The sequence below is a fragment of the Egretta garzetta genome, unplaced genomic scaffold, assembly GCF_000687185.1.
Source record: "Egretta garzetta isolate BGI_Z169 unplaced genomic scaffold, ASM68718v1 scaffold491, whole genome shotgun sequence".
Lineage (NCBI taxonomy): Eukaryota > Metazoa > Chordata > Aves > Pelecaniformes > Ardeidae > Egretta > Egretta garzetta.
The window spans coordinates 265,713-286,215 of record NW_009258684.1 but is presented as its reverse complement, the minus strand read 5'-3'; the positions used below and the strand labels follow the sequence as shown (position 1 = coordinate 286,215).

Below are 20,503 nucleotides of genomic sequence, written 5' to 3'. Positions count from 1 at the left end.
CAGCTTTTCATCCTCCATACTATTTACAGGGATCTGAATATATTAAATCAAATAATTATGCTAGCTGTAATGATGGATTTCAGAAGTCATCCTAATTTACATACAATTATTATGATATACATAGTTAATAAGCTGTAGCTTGCCATAAGGCAAGCAATTACTTTGGGTAAAATCAGTGTTTTATCAAGTTCTCAGGATTTTAATTTTTCTAGGCAGAGGATTAAAGACAGTGGGCCAGCACTGTGTGTTGTCGTTTCAGGAGCTATCGAAGCATGTTTATAAGAAGAGGCCAAAGCTCTCCTGTAAATTGTATACAGCAGGCACAGATAGCAGCAGCGTAAACCAGTACTTCAGCCTTTTTCTCTCCTCCTTGTGCGGACCGGGATTTTCAATTCTGCGACTGTTTTATAGTACCTTAATCTGTCCCTGTGCTTTTTTTCTAGTACACATTAACTCCGTGGTGTTTGTCATCAAGAAACAATAAGGCGGATGACTGACACTCCCCAGCTCACCTACTAAAGACGTAACTGTAAAATTTGACACTAGAAGAACAGCTAATGTCATTTGAGCTTTGTATTTGAATGGCTTTGAGCGGGAATGTATCATGCCCTAGAGAAAGGTCAAGTCCATCCCCTGCATTGTGGGTACTAAGTAATTTATATAGTGTTTCCAGTAGAAAAGCAGTTTAATGGACCTGCAGGTAATGTTTAATAACTGAGAATGTAAGTTAAATTGACCATCTGTTACATGTCCCTGCACTTGCTGCAACGGCATGTGAGATGGTGGAGAAATTTCACACTCCTTTTGGTTCAGATTTGTTCTAATTGTTTCTTTTGCATGCAAAGCATGAAAAGGCTCTTGCAATTAAGAGAATGCCCTCTCTAAATTAAATGTAAACCCAGAGACTTAATCAAACTAATTTCCAAAGTACATTCACTCCTCTTCGGTGATATGCCTTGAAGGGACAGTGTGTAACCTCGTAACTGAGTTGAAACAGGACTTTATTGCAAATGAAGGCACTCCGAGGCACCCACCGAGTTGCTCCTCTCTCATTTCTTGACTGATCTGCACTGGTTAGCAGATTGCAGCTTGTCCTGGATTGTTTTACTATGGATAGTTGTGTAATAACTTGCATAGTTTGCCAAAATCCTGGTGATTTGCCTTTAAATGTGATTTTTAGTCCTGTGTTCGAGGTCACAGGGCTAGCTAGAGATTCTCAGGAAGAAAGCAACAGGAAACAGAATTCAGAAGAATTTTGCCCATATACAAAATATGGTGATGAGGGTATTAATTTCAGAGACTGTAAATAATGAGGAGGTGGTGCCATCCCTTGGTAACTCCTGGATGGACAGCGGAAAGGTTGCACCATATGCTAACAGAATAAATAGCCCTTCCTCATTGGGAGAAGCTGTAGCATCTCAATGTCAGCTCATTTGAAAAATGTCCAGAATGAAGTCATGCGCCAGAAATGAGAGCCCTCTTGAGAAGGTGATTGCTAACTGTAATACAAGAACACTTTTTAAAAATCAAAGTTACTTCAGGGATCAACATGTTAGTTGAGAAGTGCCTTCAAGCTGACATGTATTGGAGGGGAAATCAATGTTTTAGCTACAAAGTCTTTTCGGAAGTGTTACAGTCAAAATAGTGTTCATTTCTTCAGTGTATGGATTAAATGGAAACCTGCCCATATATATAGATATGCCATGAGTGTAGTTTATCTTATCCAGTGTTGAACCTGACCTCTTAATGGTTCAAATGCGCGCAAGTGAACTGTACAAGGGATTGGTATGTACAGAAGCTAGCCTGGGCATAAATGTGAATTGAATTCTCAGTCATGTTTCTCTTTTTTATTAACTATCTACGTGGTTTCAAGTGCTTTGTAACTGAGAAATTATGTTTTATTAGGAACTAAGCACGCATTTTCTGTTTTTCTATATCAAGGAGTTAGGAGGGGCAAAAACAATGAAAAAAACAAAGCCCATGTTCTTGGTTGGAGTTTTAAATAATTCTTATTTAATCTTATGAATCTTACATTATGAACTGTTTTAGCCTCATGTTAAGTTGGTCAGATGATGAGTGAACTAGCTTTACGATACAGAAAACTGCTCCCAAATCAATTAAATGTTGTCAGTATTTGGTTCAGAAACACTGATATTGCAAGATGGAAATATTTTTAAAGCATGTTCCTGGTTTGGGGCAAGCAAAATAAAGGTACCCTTCATTTAAGGATGTCAATTACTATGTGTGTTCACATAAACATAATTTTATTGCTGTTGCCCCTTCCCTGACCCCCCTGCCTATCCACATGATGAGCGGCAGAAGTCATATTCTTTTGCTACCTTTGATATATAGCTTTAAAACCATTAAATTCTGGCTGTTGTCCATTACGTCCTGGGAGGTACTTCAAGCAGTGCAGGGTAGCTGTGCCACTAAACCGCTGATCACGGGTGGTGTGAAGCGTTAGCCTTGCCTTTCTCATGGAAAGCTGACCTGGCATTGGCCATTTTCCAGAAAAGGTGATGATTGTATTAGCCATAACAAAATCACCGTCTTCCTGAAGGAGGCGTAGGAAGTGTATTCTGCTGGTCCAAAGCGTGTGCCAAGTTCTGCACGTGGCAAAGTCCATACTACGTTTCTTAAGCTGGGCCCTGACGGAGTATTTGCTCAGTTACCTATTTTGTCTTCTGACTGAGCAGAATTGCTGCGCATCTTGAATTTATTGGACCTACAATGTTTATAGAACAGAAATACTTATCAAGAGCTCGGATAACATCTGCCAGTCCTTTATTCGGAATTCTCTTTTTGTGGAAAGTGATCAGAATAAATTCTCAGGTGTGTCCACCTTTTTTTTGCCCTTGTAGAAGACGTTTAAGTGCTCCACGGGCTGCCACAAGAATGAAGCATTGCTTATACTGCTTCATTTACTAGAGCAAAGATTATCAACCCCGTAGGGTAAATTGCTATTGATTCACACTTGATATCAGAAGTTCCCTTTACTGTACATTCATGTCATACAGAAATGAGTGGGAAAGCAGCTGCATCTCTGCCTTCCAACGCAATGAACAGCCATCGCTGCTATGACAGTTCTTACTGTTTATTTGAATGTCTTTTATATAATGCCATGGGGAAAATAGTTGCTAATGTCCAGTGTGCAGATGACAGAAGCAGTATCCTGTATAATCTCTCTTGTGCCCACTAGTATTTGTTAGTTATGGGTGATATTTCACAGTCCATTTCTGTGGAGTGGTATCCTTTCCAAAACACAGCCATATCTCTGTTGAGAACGGTTTTTATCTCCTAGCTCACCAAATGCAACCCAAATACACTGCAATTTGTAGTAACAGGTGAAACAATAACAGTTTTGAATCTCTGGTTTGCATCTGTTGGTTTTGCAGCAGCCTGCCAAAGCAGGTGTCTGTGTTTGGGACCTCTCGCGTTGTCCTGTAAACTCGTAATTCCATGTAGGAAACCCTAGCTGTCTCATCTGTCGCCATGCTTCCTACTACTAATGTGATAAATATTTGGATGGTTATCAAAAGCTGGCAAGCCACTCTACTTTCCTTACTCAAATTTTTAATTTTGCATTGTGCTGGTTACCAATCCATTTCACCAACTATGAATAATAACAAATCCTAAAATTTCTATCGCTGCTAGGGAACGTATGTCCTGTTACTTTCTAACCCAAAGTTTTTTCTCAGAAAACATAGTTTATAACTTGAGTGACGGCCAGCACTGGACTTTGTTCTAGTATGCTAATTAATACGCGTATGGTCAAGAGATTAGCCTGGTGTTTTCCCTACTAGCTGCTAATTTTCTTGCTTCTTGTATGTCTTCTCATGGCTTTTCCTGGCTCTTGGACTGACAGTGTGGGAGTTTTTTGAGGGCAGGGATTTTTTGCAGGAATGGCTTTCCAGTTAAGGAGCTGAGATGTGTATCTTGGGATCTGCTGTAATCTACAGTGTTACGTCTCTTAATTCCCACTACTCCGGCATAATGGTTTAAAAATGCTTTTTGTTGACCATATCTGTTAGCCTTTGCATTGATACCTGGGATGTAGGGTTTGATTCTTTCCATTCTGAGTTGCATCGTGTGACACAGGCAGGATAGTGTGTTGTGCTCAGATAGAAAAAAAAACCAAAAACCACCCAGTTGTAATAACAGAAGTACTGCACCATACCCAGCGAGAACATGCTTGGGTACCCAGGTTGTTCTTTAGACACAACGACTACAGCTGTGGGCATGGAAAAAACGAGGGGTGGGAATGTGGGTGGGGTGGGGGTGTCCTTCTCCCTGTTCCGCATATAAGGAAAATAAAAAAGCTAAATGTCTACTACAGTGCTCCTAAATCTAAAGAAATACGTTTTATCCAGATTCGGAGTAGTTCAATAATTGTGACTTGATTTTTAGAACAGTGGGGAACGCTTTTCAGAGCAACCAAAACAATAGGGTGCTTTTTGAGAAGTAAACCCCAAGTCATTAGCCTTATACACAAAATAGTTCTGAAGTTCCACTTACACACGTTTGTGTGTATTAGATTTTAATGTGATAAATTAGATAGAGGGCAAATAGTAGAGACTCCTATTACGGGTTTTGCGGACAAGCAAATAGGAGTAATGGAAAAATAAGCTGGTTTTCCTGCTTGGCATTCATTTAGTTAGGCTGTCTTTCCATTATGGAGCTACTTTAGCTGGCATTTGAAGTTGGTTATTAGTGTGCCCAGCCAGCCATGTATTCAGGGCTTTTAAAATACAGTCTGAAAGCTTGATCTGCTTAGTTCCACTATATCAATGTTCCTGTTTGTGAAAAACACTGAACTGCCTCTCTTCACTTTGTGCATACAGGGATTCAAGATAAATTCTGAAATGTATATTTATTCTTAAAGCTTTTTGTATTGTCTCTTAACGATGTGGAAGCAATAGGAGGAAAACAAAATTCCACGTCTTGGTAGCTATTGCCTAACCTGATGGGAGGAACAGAAAATCACATAACCTCTTAGAAGCTGTGGAGCTCACCACTCAGATTTCTCCTAGTGTTGTCCTTTGAGTTGGACAGATGATGGGATACAGATTTCTCAGCAGACAGCGAAGTGACACTGATGTGTTCAATTTGTTTATCTCAAAGATAAAACTATCCTCTAGAGACCTAATGTTATGTTTCAGGTTACTACTTTTTCTGTAAGTCACTTTTAGAAGGCCTATACTGATTTAACAGCTGCTTTTATCTACTTTCTATCTAACTCTAAATTTCGTTCTCCTGATTTTGTTTTAATTTTGGACACCATCTTATAAGTCATGTAGGATTAGATGTGGTGGTATAGAGTGCTTTGTTAGAGCTTATGTATTTCATTTCTCTTTCCCATTCTTACGTGCTGAGCAGTAACTGTGCCTCAAAGAAATGCTTAAGCTATCAAGTTGTCCAGTTTGCTCCTTACGTTTGCCAGCCTTGTTTTCATTTTGGCAGGTTTGTCTGTGTTTGGACCAATTTTGCTCCCCCTCTCAGCAGGGTTCCAGGCTCGGTGTTGTGAAGTTTCCTCTGAAGCTGTACATGATTAAGCTTGCTATGTTTAGATGATTGAAGTCAAGCTAGCTCAAATTTAACTCAAAATTGAAGTTACATTATATAGAGTTCCACCAGCAATATGAAGTGGTATAGGTAAACTGAATTAGAAAGCCTGGCTTGCTGTTTCCCTCTGCTGGTATGGCAGACTGAGCTGGGGGGAAAAAGAACCCATCAAAATCCAAACAGCTGGATGAGTTCTGTATTTCAGTATATTTTACCACCTCACAAATAGCTTTGAGACCACAAGGGAGAGGCGAGTACACATGGGGCAGAATGGAGGGCTAGTGGAAATAATAAGCTAATTACAAACAAGGATGTATTGTCAAATTGCCTGAAAGCCAGTTCAGGAATAACTAGAGATGTCTTGATTTTGTCATCTCTGCATCCTAGAAAAAAGCAATCAATGCCAGTGACGTGTTCTGACGTGTTTTGGACAGGGCAATGCTCGGAGGTGCCTTGCAACCACAGTAATACAGTAGTGAAAGCCAGAAGGTAAAAACAAATTTATGAATTCCCTTCATTATTGCTGAGAGAAATTCAGGAATATCATGGAAATTACTGCACTGAGTTGGATTGCATTCAGAACCTTGTCTGGAGTGGGAGGTATCCAGGACTTTTACTAAGAAAAGGAGCAAAAAAACCATCTAGAGCACAAAAGGCACAACCAACTAATAACTGATCGCAAAGGGAGACTTATTTTTGACCCTTGTTGGTGACTGATTTCCCTCTGGAGCAGGAGGGTTTCATTTATAACTTATTTATTCTTTTAGATAAAAGCGTTGACAGTGCTGCCTCTTTGAAATCTTTCTAAAATGCTGGCTCCCATGATACCTCTGGCAAAGACGTTCATGGTTACAAAGAAAGGAATTTTGTCCTTTAGCTAAAGAATGGAAGGAGGCATATTTGTGGAAGACGTGTGGCTGATTTTAGAATGTTTGCTACAAACACTTCACTGTGTCAGAGAGACAGTAATACTTGCTTATGATTTGTAGAGTTACTTCAAAATGAAAAGTATATTGAGAGTCTTATTTGAGACTGTCATACCAAAGGATAAAGAAAGGCGTTCTAAAGTTTTGTTATTAGAAAGTTGATTGAGCTGCTTGGGGGGGGGCGGGAGGAGGTGAAGGGTGTTGATGTATTATCTCCAGGTTACAGCACTGTTCATGGATGTTAATATATGTACGCCTCTATAGGAATAGGGTTTAATTTCAGAAAACTTTCCCATAAAGCTACTGAAGCAAAGGAAACTAAGTTACTGGATTTTGCAAACACTTTCAAACGCTCAGAAACTGACTGCTCTAAAAATTGCGGCGGTGCTTCCTCTACTGATACGTGAAACTAAAGCCAGCGTTTCAAGTACGGTTCTTCTGCGATTGATGCAAGCTTCAAGGACTCCCCGTTGCGTGTTCCCTCCTCACTGTTGCCCCCCCAGTTCTGTTGTGTAACTGGGCTGAGAACTACCTGATGCTGACCAGAGTCGAAAAAATTGGACAACAAAAATGTGCTTGTTCTGGTGTGTGAGGTTCTTTGGGATGAGATGAGGGTGCTGTATTTTTTTCCAAACTCAGATCCATTCTCTGGTGTGGTCCATCACACCATGAGACAGGCCCAGCTGAAGTCGCAGCCTAGGACGGTTGGCTGAGGAACGTGCGGGGAAAGCTGCTTCAAATGCCGCGGCTGTTAGAAGAAATGTTTTCTGAATTGTGGTCTAGTTCTCTCTTCAAGATGAGATTTTTAAATTATGCCGTCACCTTGTTTTGGATACATTTTGGTTGGAAAGTGCTTAGGGTATTTTTGCATTAGACAAAATTCCAGAGTTTTGGCTCGTATAGGTAATTAGATGGGATAGGTTTAGGGGTTTTTTGGGTTTGTTTTTTTTTCCAGTTTGAGGATTAAAATCCTCAACTAGAGATTAGATGAACTGTATTTGAAAAATTACTATTAAAAAGTGAAGGGAGGTTTATTTTTGAGAAGGGTCAAAACTTTTCTATTACTGCAGCATGTAAAGCATTTTTTTTTTCCTTAATGTTATGTAAGAAGGGAGGATGGCATTAGATGGGATAGGTTTAGGGGTTTTTTGGGTTTGTTTTTTTTTCCAGTTTGAGGATTAAAATCCTCAACTAGAGATTAGATGAACTGTATTTGAAAAATTACTATTAAAAAGTGAAGGGAGGTTTATTTTTGCGAAGGGTCAAAACTTTTCTATTACTGCAGCATGTAAAGCATTTTTTTTTCCTTAATGTTATGTAAGAAGGGAGGATGGCATGGCCTACCATGAGCTGTGTAATTCTAAAACTTCCGGGAATGCTGGCTAGTTATACCATTGCAATATTTCATGGTTTATAGACTTCTTTTTCTAGCTCTTGGTATACAGATAGTTCAAAGAGAAGGTATGGAAGAAGAGAGCGAGTGGTGGATTTCCAGGTCACTTCAGGATTGTGTGCTCTGTGTTGAGAAATGGGAGATCCCAGAAAACAGGCAGCCTGACATTTTCCTCGTTTTTAATTATTACAGAGGATTCACGGGCTTGAAATTTCATTATTCTGCAGTAAGAAGCATCCTCTCAGTGCCACAGAAAGTTGCTTAAAAAGACTCATTAACGGGATGATTACCGTTTATACTAGATCATAAACCAGTGGTTTGATCTTTTATCTTACTCGCCACAAAGATGGAATCCCACAGAAATGTTACAGAAGACTTTGAACTTGTGATTTCATTACAGCATTTAACTTACTCTGTCATATCCCAGATATATTTTATGCAGTCTTGCCTCTGCATGTTCTTTTTTTGTTTACCTACAGTACTTTGTATGGGAGAACAGCAGCCCTGTCCTGTTTGGGCTGCTGGTTCTTACTGAAGCAGGAATAGATAAAGAATTGCTTTTTTCTTACCTAAGCATGTGGTACTGTTTTTTTTGGTTTGGTTTGTGTGTTTGTTTTTTGGTTTTTTTTTTAATCATTGTTGGTAAGTCTCTTTATTCCCTAATGCCAGTAGTAGGCATAAGTCAATATACTGGTTTGCTTCTCTGTCAGTAATTACAGTAGGTCTGACAGTGGTGGAGGTTTGAGTTTTGAAATGGTCATAATGTGAGAGACTATAATTTCTATTACAGCCACGTTCTGAAGTGTCTGAAGAAAACGTGATATGGTGGCAGTGTTATTAGCATGAAAATCTCCTTTTAAGTCAAGCACGTCTGTGACACGCTCTATCCCAGGAGCTTACAGATCTGTACAAAAGCATTTGCTTTGCAAAGCAGAGGCGATGGTTTGTGCACTGAAGCAACAAGGCTAAATAAAATGACTTGTGAAATTAAAGACTGCCATCTCCTTGAAGAAATGCATCTTTTCGTTTTCCCTCTCCCAACCTTTACGCAGTCTTATATTGTCCGGATTGCTGTGGGTCTCCCTGCTAAATGAGCTTTGTATCCCTCAGTTAATTCTCTGCCAGTATCACTTCAGGCTGATGACTGTGGGTGTTTGGGCACCCATTAAGCACACTGCCAGGACATGTCCACCACTTGCCACCTCTCCCATTAAACAGCTGTCAGCAGGTTTACAGAGCTGCTTTCTTGCTTTGCATTAATTGCTGCAACTCACGAGTTGCAGTGAAAAGCACCTATAAAGAGGGAGCGCAGAGTTTGCCTTGAAATTTCTAAAGGTAAATAGAAATGCCAGGAGCAGTTAAGCCAGATTTCGTACATAGTCATATCAATATGATTAGCAGGAAAGAAGCGGCACTTCTTTTTAAATTTCCTTTTTTCCACTAACCTTTCTCCTTGAGCTCCCACACCCATAAGGAAAATACTGCAAATCTAAACAAGTGCATGTCAGCAGGTTCTCAGATGAGACTGTCTCATTGAAGTTGTATATAATCCCATGCTGAGATTTACAATTGGTTCTGAAATGAAAATCTGTTAGAATTAGACAAAACATTATCCTAGCTGAGATAAGCAGTGTGGGGAAGATTAATGATTTGTCCGTGAAAGTCAGTATGTAGTAGGGTTATTGGTGTAAAGGCTTTCCAAGAGACATATTAAAATAGAGGAGGAGTACTGGGTAAATTTGATGGGCTGCAGCTTGTTCACTGCATATTAATATGGTGTATTTTTGCAGAATAGGAAATTCTGATTCTAGTTCTTAAGACAAAGAAGCTCTTTTGGATGAAAGTTTTTTTTACTGCTTGAAACAGTAAAAGCAATAATAAATACTGAAGTAGTAAAACAGTAATTTTGTGTGTCTAGGCTTTTATTAAAGCATTCACTTTGGAAATCTACTGGTAAACATGCATAGAAGGCCAACGCAAGACATGGGAAAACTTAAGTGTATTGACTGGAGGTGTGAAGTTGAGTCTAAAGATTTGGTATCTCTAAAAAATTTATGCAAGGCTTCACTACACTTAGACTTAATGCTCTATGACTTCCGACTTAGTTCATTTTCATTTGACTTAGCTTTCCTGAGCGTCCTTCATAGGCAAATTCTGAGCAGATCGTTGTGCTTATGAGCTTGCAAGCTAATGTGACAAGGCCAGCATACAGAAAAAGTGGAAAGAGACTCAGCTGAAGTGATTTTTGCAACATCAACCAGAAAGTCTGTGTTGGAGAGTAGAATAGCCCTGAAATGCTTTGATACAAATATGTACCCGATACGCTGGACGGTGCAGTCTTCTAAAAATGGCTGCGATAAAAATTCTCCTATTCATTCTTCTATTCATTCAGCTTTCTCTGTCTTCTCACACTCGGCAGGACCATGAATTTTTCGCCCAGTAGTGTTCTCTTCAGAATCTCTGTTCTTTCTACTCCTTGCTGAGTATCATTGAAATGGTCTTTTGAGGGCTGTTCAGTGTTGCTTTTCAAGCAGCCAGCTAAGGGTACGATTGAATGCTCAGATACCTCTCCTGCCAGACATGCTGGGGGTAAGCTTTCTACATCCACTGGTCACAGCATATTGGTGAAATAAGCAATTTTTAAAGATGATTAAGATCTTCAATACCTTCTCTCCTAGTCATTTGTGTGTTCTGTGTTTTGTCTGTGTGCAGTATTTCTCTCTACCCAACTATGTGGCATACAAATACAGACATATAAACCTAAACCTGGTATAGGAATAAAATCAGCTTTGTTATCGGGCACGTTCTAGTCTTAATAGATTCCAGGCCTCTTGGAGATACCAGTATAAAACCATGTTCATCATCTGACTTAAAATATTTTGAGTTCCTTTCTGCTCCTTAGTAATCACTGCATTGTTGCTCATACAAAGTTTTGATGAAAATTCATACCGTTGCTTACCTTGCTGTGTTGTAAGATGTATTGAATTCCTGGAGTTGTCATCACTTTCACAGAGAAAAAGGAGAAAACCACCCCTGCCTTTTAAACATGTAATTGCTTTTAAAATCTGGTGTCTCCTTTTCCCATCTGCTCTCCCTCCTATCTACTCTCCCCATTCCAATGGGACTTGCTCTCTTAACAGAAAATAAATACTGTCTCTTGGGTTTTCTGTAGTTTTTCCTAATTATTCTTTGTGCTTTTTACCCGTTAAACGTGGCTGGTGATTTGTTTCTAGCCTCTGAGGAAGCTTGTACTTTAGTGGGTGAAACACGATCGGTAGTGAAGAAAAATGTTCTGCTGCATGCGCCAATTTTGAGAAAGGAATCTTATGAATGTTCTATGCTCAGATTTTGATAATAGCAAGAGAGGTCCACTCATGTTTCTAAATTTTGTTGGACATGCTTAAAAATTCTGTTGTGTTCTACTCCCATATAATTTATAAAACCAAACAAAAACAACAAAAAACTTCAAAAAGTGCTAACATTCAACTTTTCCATTTTCTGCTTCAAATTTTCCTGTAAACTGATATTGCATAAACTTTTTCATGGTTTATATGACTTCTCAAAATCTTTGAGGTGCCCAATGCCCCATCTTGTCCAGTATTAGTTGGAATTAAATCAGTTCTCAGGCACACTTGGATGACAGTTTATTTTATACAGGCTTCCTTACCATGTGACAGCTGGGACAGGACAAGGGGGGATGGTTTTAAACTGAAGCAGGGTAGGTTTAGACTGGATCTAACGAAGAAATTCTTTCCAACGAGGGTGGTGAAACCCTGGCAGGGGTTGCCCAGAGAGGGGGTGGAGGCCCCATCCCTGGGAACATTGCAGGCCAGGTTGGCCGGGGCTGTGAGCAACCTGATGTGGTTAGCGGTGTCCCTGCTCCTGCAGGGGGGTTGGGCTGGGTGGGCTCTAGGGGTCCCTTCCCACCCAAAACGTTCTGTGATTCTGTGATATTTTGAGCCTTTTCCAACAGTGCTGAAAAACTATGATATTTCCATGCTGGCAATTCCCTTGTCCTTCTGCCTTGGGTAGAATCATGTGCAGGCAATGTAAGTGGTTTTGCTTGAAAGGTTTTGGGGAAGGGATGGGACTGGGCAAGTGGAAGGGTGTATATGGATGTTACATATTAGAAGGCATAAAACCCATACTTTGCTTACGTAGCGGAATGAAGCAAGCTGGTAGTGGCTCATTGTTCCTGAGGGAGTTAATTGCAGATTTTGGTGAACGATTTGCCTCCTCCATTTCACCTGTCTGATTTTTATTATAAAAAAAAAAAAAAAAAAGAAAAAGTATTCTGTTACTCCAGAGATCTGTCAGTCAGTGCCGTCTCTTGTGGAATGCTTTTAAAGCAGGGCATTTTGAATATGATCCCAATGGTTTTGGAAGCTATATGAAGAATAAAGATTGTTTTAATCCCACAGCACCCTCTGGTTTTTGAGCAGATGTGCCTATGTGTATCCACAACTGTGATTCAGTCTATACATAGAAAACATACACACGATCAAAACCAGGACTGTTTTCCACTGAAATGGGAGAAGTCTTCTAGCCAGTAGGAAATGACAGCGTATACTGTTGTTTCCCATCGATGAAGTCCCTCGGAGGTGAAAGCAGAGCTCTTTAAGGCAATCAAATTGTCCATTAGGACATTTTCAAAAGTGACTTTTAGATCTCATTACATTAAAGATGGTAGGACACACAGGTTTGTAAGTCATTTAGGGTCTCTAAATTTTTTTTTTCCTTTCAGTGTGGAGATACATAGATATATAGATAGGTGCACTCAGTAAGTAGGGTATTATCTAGGCATCTAAGTCTATAAAGAGATGTTAAATTCAGTACAGTAGAAGAAAGAAATGCATGTAGGAAAAGAAACAGACATGAAGATGTGGGATTAGTTTGAAATTTCCCACAAATGACTTTAAAGCCCTGAACAAAATTATTTCATTTTTCTCATTACATCTCATTTGTAAAATGTTGTATTATGAAGAATCAGTGCCATTTAAATATCTGAGGTAGAAATTCAGGTCTGAGTACCACGTAAACAAAAATAAAGTGATTCTTGCACTAAACAGAATGTCATCTCAACAAGCAGGAAAAAAATAATTTTAATATTTCCTTGTATTCCAAACCTGTACTCCTGGCCCTGTACACTGAAGGTTGATAGATATTCAGCTATGGGGGGGTTACATCATATGTTCAGAATGTCAACGGGGCTTGAGGAAAATTCTGAATTCTGGAAGCAAGAGGGGTTAAGACTTTCTAACACTTAAGTGTAAATAGCAAACCATCGAATTACAAATATGTTAATCAAAGATCTTTGAGACTCTAGCACTGGGAAGCAAGATAGTTCACAAGTACAAGGACTTGTTCCGTAGTTGAAAGGTACTAATTCAAGGTAAACCTGTCGTTGTTTATGTGCTTGCCGCGGAAATCCGATGAATGTATTTCCTGATTGTAACTTGGAAATTGATGGTCAGATCTCAAAGTAGAGTATTGACTCCAAATGTCAGACACGTCCAGTAACTTGTCAGTTCTGAGGATTTTATCAGTATAATGACAACACTTGCGTGTGTTCCCAATTGCTTTTCTACCCCTTTCCTGCCTTTTTCATCGGACCATAACTCACCAAGCACTGTGAACATGTTATGGCTGTGTTAAATGCCAGAAGATGTTCTGAATAGTTAAGTTGCTCTTGGTGCTGGTGGACAGGAGGGGGGAGCCGGGGGGGGTCGGCCTCTTCTCCCTGGGAACGGGCGATGGGATGAGGGGGAATGGTCTGAAGTTGTGCCAGGGCAGGTTTAGGTTGGACATTAGGAAAAATTTCTTCTCAGAAAGGGCTGTCAGGCTCTGGAATGGGCTGCCCAGGGAGGTGGTCGAGTCCCCATCCCTGGAGGGATTTAAAAGACGGGTAGATGAGGTGCTTAGGGCCATGGTTTAGTGGTGGGATGGCAGGGTTGGGTTAAAGGTTGGACTTGATGATCTTAAAGGGCTTTTCCAACCTAAACAATTCTGTGATTCTAAGTCATCAAAACCAATTCAATTAGTAGAAGCTGCTGAAGCCACATGCAAGTTGCTTCTCTTTTGCACTTCTTCGTTGCTCTGGCTTTTCACTTCTTTGGAAAAATTCGAGTTTTGCTTTTGGGTATGGACTTGGATTTTTAAAAAGGCAGAGTAGCATCTCCTGTAATTCTAGTTCACGTATTTACTAAGAATATGGTTTGACAGTATAGTGCGTATCACAGTCTCTGATAATAACTGCCTGTCATGGTGCTGGATTAAAATAGCTTGATGCTTTGGGGGCTTCAAGGGGGTTTTTTGTTGGATTTTTTTTTTTTTAATCTTTTTACAACATGTGGATTAGAAGAAGCAATGTTTTCCTGGCTAGAGAGCCCAGTAATTGTTACCTTCTTGCTCAGTAAAGCCCTAATTAGGGTGAAGGAGCATGGAAAATAGATACTGAGATACAGTAGATAAAGGAAATACTGTGCCCCAAGAGAAAAGCTTTCTTCATTGTGACCAAATTCTAGCATATTTAAAATATTAAGAGGCTTAAATGGGTGAATTAAATAGTTTTGCTCTCATGCACCATTTACATTTGCAAAGGAGGACTATGGTAGAGTTTAGGTGAGGAGACCTGTCCAGGCCTGCTCAAAATCTCTGCAAGGACAACAGAGAAGAGAATGGACCTACTGGATTTCCTCACAAAAATTTTGCTTGCCAAATCGTTTTTAGGAGAGCAGCAGATGTGCATAAACTTCATTAAATCTAAGAAAGATTTATTGATGCAGTTTGCTTTGAAGTGAACTAGCCAAACTAAGTGGCTTGTTTGGGTAGTTTAGCGAGTGCTTAGTGTATATATACTTCTCTAATAATTTTGAATCTTAATTAACCTGGGACTATTTAGTGCTTTCTTAAAGATGACAGATGATTATTTCTGAAATAAAAGCAGCATGTAAATTGCATGCTGTTATTGCAGTGGCTCATTGTGAGGCCCATTCTAATTTTTATTTTCCGATAAAATTACTTTCAGGTGCATGATACCTCAGGAGCATCTTTTCTCTCTTGGTATAGCTAATTACTCGCGATTTATTCTCTCTGCTCTATTATATTTAGTTGTTGAACAGCATTTTAAATAAATATAATATTTAGGTTGCACTTAGTTTTAGTTGGAAGAAATACTTGAAGTTGCTATCATATGGCTGCTTTTCCATTTGCGTCTACAGATTTTTAATAGATGAATAATTGAACTATGGAGTAATCTGGTCGTTTTTTAAAGAAACTGCATAAGGTACTGGTACGTACTCTGGCCATTTTCAGGAAATAGTGACTAGTCTTAAGTGGATACATATATATTCTACTGTTCTTTATTTTTCTGATGTGAATTCTAGTCCTTTAGCTTAGGCAGTGTTTCCAAAAATCTGTTGTTTGCAGGTGCATACAGAATAGATGTTGTCTTTTGACTAAACCAGGCATGTAACCTTGGTTTAAAAATGTCAGAAATTCCCAGTTGTGGACTTCCTACTTCTGACTCCTTCTGGAAAATTGAGCAAGCGTAGGTCCTGAGCACAGGAGCTTGGAGGAGCTTCTAGGCATCAGTGATAGGCCCATGACATAACCCGCAATGGACAGTTCTTCTCTTCTTCTGAAAAAATGTGATGTAAAAATAACCTGTAACTTTGTCAGTACGACAAAAGTCTGCAAAGTCGGTAGAGCTGGGCAGGTTTGGATCGGTTTCATTTGAACATCAATTAGACCATCATTTTGTATTGCCATAGAGAGCTGTGCTTCCAACTTCTATTTTTAAAAGCAGATGTTTTTGAAGATATTTTAGTACTAATCAGGCATCCAGGTGGAAAGCTACAGCTTTCTGTTCTTCACCACATGAGACTTGATGAAAGCCTTTCAGTCTGCTGTCATTGAACAGGTAATGAAGAGACTAGAAACTCTACTTTCTCAGCATCAGAATAGCAGGCTAAGATTTGTTTCCTTAAAGAAACTATGACAATGAGTTCAGAATAGCAGAAGGATAGCTCTGTACCTTTACTGAACTTCCAGATCTTCCTAAACGTGATGCTGTCAGCTTGCTCTGCTTTTGACAGGATTCAGGTGCATTGGGACTGCTTTGCATTTGCCTAGTGTTAGCACGTGTTGCTAATGCAGCATGTTAAGAATAAAGTTGCTCTTACAGAATCCCAGAATGGCAAGGGTTGGAAGGGACCTCGGGAGATCACCCAGTCCAACCCCCCTGCTCAAGCAGACTCACCCAGAGCAGGGGGCACAGGACATAGTCCAGGTGGGCTTTGAATATCTCCCGAGAAGGAGACTCCACAGCCCCCCTGGGCAGCCTGGGCCAGGGCTCCATCACCCTCAGAGTAAAGTTTTTCCTCATATTCAACTGAAACCTCTTCTGTTTCAGTTTGTGCCCATTGCCCCTTGTCCTGTCGCTGGACACCACTGAGAAGAGTCTGGCTCCGTCCTTGTGACTTCTGCCCTTAAGGTATTTGTATGTGTTGATGAGGTCCCCTCTCAGCCTTCTCTTTTTCAGGCTGAACAAGCCCAGCTCCCTCAGCCTTTCCTCATAGGGAGGTGCTCCAGTCCCCCCATCATCCTAGTTGCTCTCCTCTGGACTCTTTCTAGGAGTTCCTCAACTTTCTTGAACTGGGGAGCCCAGAACTGGACCCAGTGCTCCAGGTGGGGTCTCAGCAGGGCAGAGTAGAGGGGGAGGAGAACCTCCCTTGCCCTGCTGGCCACGCTCCCCTTAATGCACCCCAGGATGCCGTTGGCGCTGGATGGCAGTGCAGCCTTCCGGTGTATCAGCCGCTCCTCCCAGTTTTGTGTCATCAGCGAACTCGCTGAGGGTACGCTCTGTGTCCCCTCGTCCAGGTCATTGATGAACAAGTTGAACAAGATTGGGCCAGGCCTTGGTTTTTTTTCTTGTGCTTGATACCAGAAGTAAGAGAATGACTGAAGAAAGTAGACTTATGCTCACGTGAGAAGACAATACGAACAACCAACAATTGTCTTAACTTCCTTTTTGTAGAATATCTTTAAGTACCATTTGCTTGGGGATATTATCAGAAAGGAGAGAAAAAAAAAAAAAAGTTGCTGGAAATGTCCATTAATGGAAGATCTGATACTGGCTCCCTGAAAATAGCTGGTGAAAAGAAAACATCTATCGCTAAGATAAAATACCATTTACAGCACTGAAAGAAGTCTGGCGCGCAGGCAATGTAGAAAATCATGAACATGAGATGTGAATCTAGAAGCTGGTGACACATCATTCATGGGCATGTACAGCTACTGCTCTCCACTGACCGATGCCTGCTTCAATCTTTAGCATGAACTAAACAGAAAGCTTGAGAACCTAGCCTAGCAATGAACTTGACAGACAAGCCTGTTCCTAGCAGTCTTTGTGACTTTTCTGCTACTTAATTTTGATGTGAAAACTAGTCTGAAAATTCTGAAGGGTAGTGCCATGGCCTCAACGTGAAGGACTGCTGCAGATTTTCAGGCTGATGCAGTTATTCTCATGGCATTGCAATTCAATATCATTGTGCAGTTTTCTTCTAAAGCAAGTTCAATGGGAAATACAGACTATGTAAATCATCTTTAAATTGACCAGAGAACATAAGTTTCATGTTTCTAAAACTACTTTTTTGAGGGAGTATGGAGAAGGGAAGAGATTTCAGGTTTGATGACCGAGAATAAGAGAAAGAAGCTTCAGAACCAGAAAGTGGTAATTTTTTCCATACATCATGATGAGCTACTTCAGGGTCATCTGGAAAAGGAGAGCAGAAGTCAGGGACTGAAAAGCTTTTGATGGTCAGCTGTGGCATTACTTTATTTGAATTTACTCTAGTCACTTTGCAAAATAATAGGCTGTTTAGGCCTTGGGTAATTTTTATAAAGGTGTTAGAAGTGCTGTTTCTTTTCAGAAGGACTGGGTGAGTTCTTTTTCAGAAATAATTTTACAGAACGGGGTTGGGGTTTTTTTTTGTTTAGAAGGGTCAGTATGATTAAGCAAGATATAAATGGCAAGCCTTACAATTTGCAAGCAAAACAGCTAATATCAGAATATTCATATTAACTGATTTGTGGCATTGAGTTCTTCATACAGTACACTCCTAACTATATTCTTTTTTTTTTGGCTGATTTCTGTTCTTCTTTCCTCAGCTCCATTCTCTTTACAGTGTTGCTCGCCCTCTCCAAGCTGTTTCCTCCGTGCAAAAGTGAACAAAATTCCTAAATAATTCATGAAAATGAATAAAAGAATGTCTGTATGGGGCCAGCCAAGGCTATGGCGAGCCAGCACCCTGTCATCAGTAGTGGCCAAGAGCGCCAGACTAAGAAAACAGGGCAAGCTGTTCTCAAAACTTCTAAAAATACTTGCCACAAAAACTTTTCCTAAATTTGAAGTGAACGTAGGCTTCCTGACTTTGTCCTGCATCTCTAGCATGAAATTGGGCAAGTGGGTTCATTTTCTCCATGCACAGCTTTTCCCTACTGAAGGCAGTTGGATGCCCTTACAAAATGGTTATGAAATGTAGCTAACAGCATTGAAAGTGTGTTTGCAAATACTGAAAAGATCACTCAACAAGAAACACAAACTTTACCTTCAGACATAGAACATGGGCTATTTTTCACTCTAAACGGTGTACAGTTTCAATATAAAGCAGCTTAAAATAATCCAGTTGAACATACCACAGAAGCTTGGATTTCATCTGTCACCTCTGCCACTGTGGTCTCTTTTGGGGCATTGATTTATTTGTCTTTGCTTTTCAAAAATTCTTTTAAATATGCAAATTTAAATCTACTATTTCGAGCAGCATCACAAGCAGAACTCAGTTGGCTGGTAATTTAATAAAGCAGAATTCTGCTTGGGACAGACAAGGCAAAGCAGAAGTAGCACAGCTGTTAATATAAATGTCTGCAAAATATAAAAATGAGTGTTCCTAAAATTAAATATGAGGTATTGAAATCTTGTAATTGAAAGCTGAGCTTCTGTAATCACACTGTTTATCCCAGATGCAGCTGACACATCCTAATATAGCTTGGGGAACTTGGAAATGAAGGAATAAGCAGGAAGCCAGACCAGTGTGGCAGTCGAGATTGAATTATGTTCTGAGCTGGGAACTGGAGGAGATTGTAGATTGAAGTCCCAGAGTGTGTTGCAGGGGTCACAAATCAATTAGCAAGGGAGTATGTTGATGGAATTGAATACACGTGTTTCATGTCGGAGTGTCTGTAGTGCTAACGTGTTCTTAGTCATTGCTGAATTTGGCAGGAAGAAGACAGGGCATAACCAGGAACGCTCTTGGGTCCTTGTGAGCTCAAGTGCGGGAGATTTGGAGAAGGCTTGCCTATATGAAACAAGATTTAAGATTCACATTTTGAGTTCCTGCGGAATATTAGCGCAGCTAGCATGCAAGTCTAGTCTTTGTTAAAATCTCAGAGAAAACATGCATCAACTTGGAATTTACTTCTAGGAAAAAAAAACCTCCAACCCTAGGCTGTGGATTGATGTAATCACCTGAAATACCTTCATTTTACTCCCGTTTTCAGTTGAGCTGCCACTATTATTTGCTGGGAATCTTAATGTATTAATGTTTACAGAAACCTTGGACAAGTAAGAGAGAAATGTTCCTTAAAGTTGACTTTTAGAATATCTAGTGCCACACATTTTTTATTGAAATAAACACATAAAACATTTGTGTGTGTGTGTGTGTAAGCAGTGATTCTAGAGATAGTCCAAGCCCATAATATGAATAAAAGTAATGGTTCTAGTGTTCTTTCCCCATACAGGAAAAAAATTTCTTTTTTCTTCTATTTTGGCCTGCACTAAATATATTTCTTTTGCTGAAGTTTATTTTATATATAGGCATAAAAATGTATCTGCTGTCATATCTGTCACTATGGTCCTACTATATGATTATGAGAATAAAATCCATCCTTCAGAAGAACAACTTCTGAAGTTGTTTGCCTCAGAGATATTTTAACATACAGACAATTAGGCAGCATTAAAATGTTACCTTACAGCATTTTAGATGAGGAAGAACAGTGCAAAGTCAGCCACAGAGCATTACCTGGTAGATTTACTGTTGCTGTTTCCAAGCAAAACCCATTCAATCGGGAAAACTTTACTCCCCCTTTTTTTACTAGATATATTTATGCTTCTCCAGCCAGATCAGGTTTAACATTGGAGAGTCTCCTGATGAAAGCTACCACCTAAGGTTCATATATTGAAGAACTTGCAGGCTTTAATTAGAAATAGCCAATGCAATGGATGACAGGTTTCTTCTCCTGAAGACTGGAGTTGGTGTACTCTGAGGGTGCCCGAGCCCTGGCCCAGGCTGCCCAGGGGGGCTGTGGAGTCTCCTTCTCTGGAGATATTCAAAGCCCACCTGGACGCTGTCCTGTGCCCCCTGCTCTGGGTGAGCCTGATTGAGCACGGGGGTTGGACTGGGTGATCTCCCGAGGTCCCTTCCAACCCTTGCCATTCTGGGATACTCTGTATTTGAAGGACACACGGGAGGGCTACAAAAATGATCCGAGGGCTGGAGCCCCTCTGCTGTGAGGCCAGGCTGGGAGAGTTGGGGGTGTTCAGCCTGGCGGAGGGAAGGGTGCG

The 20,503-nt window shown here is 40.2% G+C and overlaps 1 protein-coding gene across 2 annotated transcripts in view; it reads left to right on the top strand.

Moving 5' to 3' along the window:
* Positions 1 to 20,503, top strand: part of ZFAND3 (zinc finger AN1-type containing 3) — a 111,958-nt gene that overhangs the window by 28,341 nt on the left and 63,114 nt on the right. The window lies entirely within an intron of this gene.